At 45.3% G+C, this 3430-nt stretch overlaps 1 non-coding gene across 1 annotated transcript; it reads right to left on the reverse strand.

Moving 5' to 3' along the window:
* Nucleotides 1-2888: 2888 nt before the first annotated feature.
* TRNAG-CCC (transfer RNA glycine (anticodon CCC)) lies at nucleotides 2889-2961 on the reverse strand. The gene has a single exon. It is a non-coding gene; the product is annotated as a tRNA-Gly (tRNA).
* Nucleotides 2962-3430: the final 469 nt, after the last annotated feature.

Raw genomic sequence — 3430 nt, forward strand, 5'->3', positions numbered from 1 at the left:
GTCTATTGCACCAAGTTCTCCATCACCCATCAGGTCAAGGAGCCAAACTCTGCCGTCTGCGCTAATTGCTGGAGGCTCTGAGCGCGTTCCGAGATGCCCTCACCGCTTTTATGAGTCCCACCAAGCCCAGGACAGAGTTCAGGCAGATGGAGGGCGTGATGACTCATACTTGACCACATTTGTTCATGACATCTAAACATTCAGGATCACCCGGATCCAGGCTATCTATTTTGCTGTGTAATTTCAAAGAGACGTCGTGTTTTCGGACTGAAGAAAGCAGGCTTAGAGTAAGTGCCCCAAAACATTCAATGGTGAAACAGAAGAGGAATATCCCTCCCAGCCCACCTCCCGGGGACCCGGCGGGCCTGGCAGGGAAGCATTCACTTCCTGCCTATGATCAAGAGATGTATTATGTCACACGGGGGAGGACTTCCAAATCCTATTTTTAGAGGTGATGAGGGGGAGGCCGAGTCCAGCCTGGAGCTGGAAGGAGCCCAAGGTCTAGGGGGCAATGGCTTCCGAGACCCGCCTCCATGCCTCACGCTGTCCTCTCTCACGTTCCGAGGCCCCACGTGGCTCTGCAGGGGGTCGGCACAGGATGTTCCCAGGAATCGTCTCGAGTCCAGTGAACTCGAGCACCAAGGTCACGCTTTCAACACGAGCCTGACCTGTAGCACGCGCCCCTCTCCTACAGACTCAGGCTGGGTGACAGCCTACTAGATGACATGTTTCCAGAGGTGCAAGATTGAAAGAGACTTCAAGACCCATGGCCACTGGACAATAAAACACTTAGAATTCAGCACAAAAAGCTCGGGGGGTAGGCCCTTCATTCTAAAATACAGTTTTACTCTGATTTGAAAAGATTCATGCACCCCAATGTTCACAGAAGCACTATTTACAATAACCAAGACATGCAAGCTGCCTAACCAGATGAATGGATCAAGAAGGTGTGGTATATACACAATGGAATATTATTCAGCCATGAGAAAGAAGGAAATAATGCCATTTGAAGCAACACGGATGGACCTAGAGATTATTACACTAGGTGAAGTCAGACAGAGAAAGACAAATATCATGATACATGGCTTACATGTGGAAAATAAAAAAAAAAATGATACAAATGAATTTATTTACAAGATAGAAATAGACTCATAGACATAGAAAACAAATGCACGGTTACCAAAGGGGAAAGGCAGGAAGGGATATAGTAGGAGCTTGGGATTCACAGATGAAAACTATTGTATACAACATAGATACATAACAAGATCCTATCGTATAGCACAGGGACCTGTATTCAATATCCTGTAATAAATAATAATGAAAAGAATATGAAAAAGAATATATATTATATATATAGAGATAAATATAATAGATATATATATAGAGAGAGATAGCTAGCTTAGTCACTTCAGTCATATCTGAATCCTTGCGACCCTCTGCACTATTGCCCACCAGGTTCCTCTGTCCATGGGATTTTCCAAGCAAGAATACTGAAGTGGGTTCCATGCCCTCCTCCAGGGGTTCTTCCCGACCCAGGGATCGAACCCAAGTCTCTTACATCTCCTGCACTGGCAGATAGTTCTTTACCACTAGCGCCATCTGGGAAATGCCATATGATCAAACCCACATCTGCCTGCATCTCCTTCACTGCAAGCGGATTCTTCACCCACCAAGCCACCTGGGAAGCCGCCTGATATAGTAACACATAAATATATATATATATATAACTTAATCAATGCTATACACCGGAAACCAACACAACACTGGAAATCAACTCTACTTCAATTTGGAAACAAAAATTGTTTTAAAAAAAAACCACAACAACACAGGGAGCCAGGCCTGGAGCTCCGTGATGACCTAGAGGGGTGGTGTGGGGGAGGGGAAGGAGGTCCAAGAGGGAGGGGATATGTGTATAATCATGGTCAATTCGTGCTGTTGTATGGCAAAAACCAACCGAATATTGTAAAGCAATTTTCCTTCAATTAAAAAATAAATTTGCTTTTAAAATTAAAAAATAAAATATTCAAAATCATAGAAAATAAAGACAAAGAGGTAATGCCAGTCTCTGTCCCGGAAGGCCTTACAGGCATGGTGCTTGTCCAACTTCCATGTGCTTCATTCAGAGAGAATGAGGACAGTCTTGTTGTGAAGGTCAACTGTGGGTCAGCTTGACTGGGCCCAGGGACGCCCGCCCAGCGATCCGGTGAGACATGATTTCTGGGTGTATCTCTGAGGGTGTTTCTGGAAGGGATTAGCATTTGAATCAGTAGACTGAGTAAAGATGGGCTGAAACTGGGCTGGCATCACCCAATCCACTGAGGGTCCGGACAGGAAAAGAAAAGGACAGAGGAAGGCTCTTCTGTCCCCTTCTTGAGCTGAAACATCCATCGTGTCCTGCCCTTCGACATCAGAGCTTCAACTTCTGATCCAAGAGTGTTAAGCCACCCACTGTCCCAGTTCTCCAGCTCATGGATTGCACGTTGTTGGTATTCAGTCGCTAAGTTGTGTCTGATTCGTTGGGACCTTATGGACAGCAGCACACCAGGCCTCCCTGTCCATCACTAACTCCAGGAGTTTGCTCAAACTCATGTCCACTGAGTCGGTGATGCCATCCAACCATATCATCCTCTGTCGCCCCCTTCTCCTCCTGCCTTCAATCTTTCCCAGCATCAGGGTCTTTCCCAATGAGTCAGCTCTTCATATCAGGTGGCCAAAGTATTGAAGCTTTATGGATGGCATATCATAACACATCTCAGCCTCCATCATTTTTCTGGGGAGGTATTTTTAAATTTATTTATTGGCTGTCCCAGGTCTTAGTTGAGGCACACAGCCTCTTCAATCTCAGTTGCAGCATGTAGGATCTTTTAGTTACAGCATGTGGGATCTAGTTCCCTGACCAGGGATCGAACCGGGGACCCCTGCATTGGGAGTGCAGTGTCTTAGCCACTGGACCACCAGGGAAGTTCCTCAGCCTCCAAAATCGCGTGAGCCAATTCCCATAATAAATCTCTTCTGTATCCATGAATAGCCTACCGGTTCTGTTTTCTTTGGAGAACCCTGACTGATACACTCGTGAATAAGATTAAAAGGCAAAGCCTAAGACAATCCCCTTCTGTAGAGCAAACACTTACAGGAAACCATGTGCAAACTCGTGATCTTTTTTCCCCCACTTCAGGAGAATGGGGTTTTTGTCTTACATAGATGGGTGTTAAAAGTAAAAAAAAAAAAAAAAAAAAAATTACACACCATATCATAGTAAAGATCTTGAAGAAGCAGAATTGTCACATGTCTGTCTGTAACAGACTGTCCAGCAGAACTTTCTGTGACAGTGGAAATGGTCTTTCTCTGCACTGCCCAAAGCAGTGGCCATGAGTCCCTCTAGCCGTCAAGCCCTTGAAAGGTGGCTATCATGAGTGAGAAGTGAATTTTA

The sequence above is a fragment of the Dama dama genome, chromosome 10 (genome assembly GCF_033118175.1).
Source record: "Dama dama isolate Ldn47 chromosome 10, ASM3311817v1, whole genome shotgun sequence".
NCBI classification, from domain to species: domain Eukaryota; kingdom Metazoa; phylum Chordata; class Mammalia; order Artiodactyla; family Cervidae; genus Dama; species Dama dama.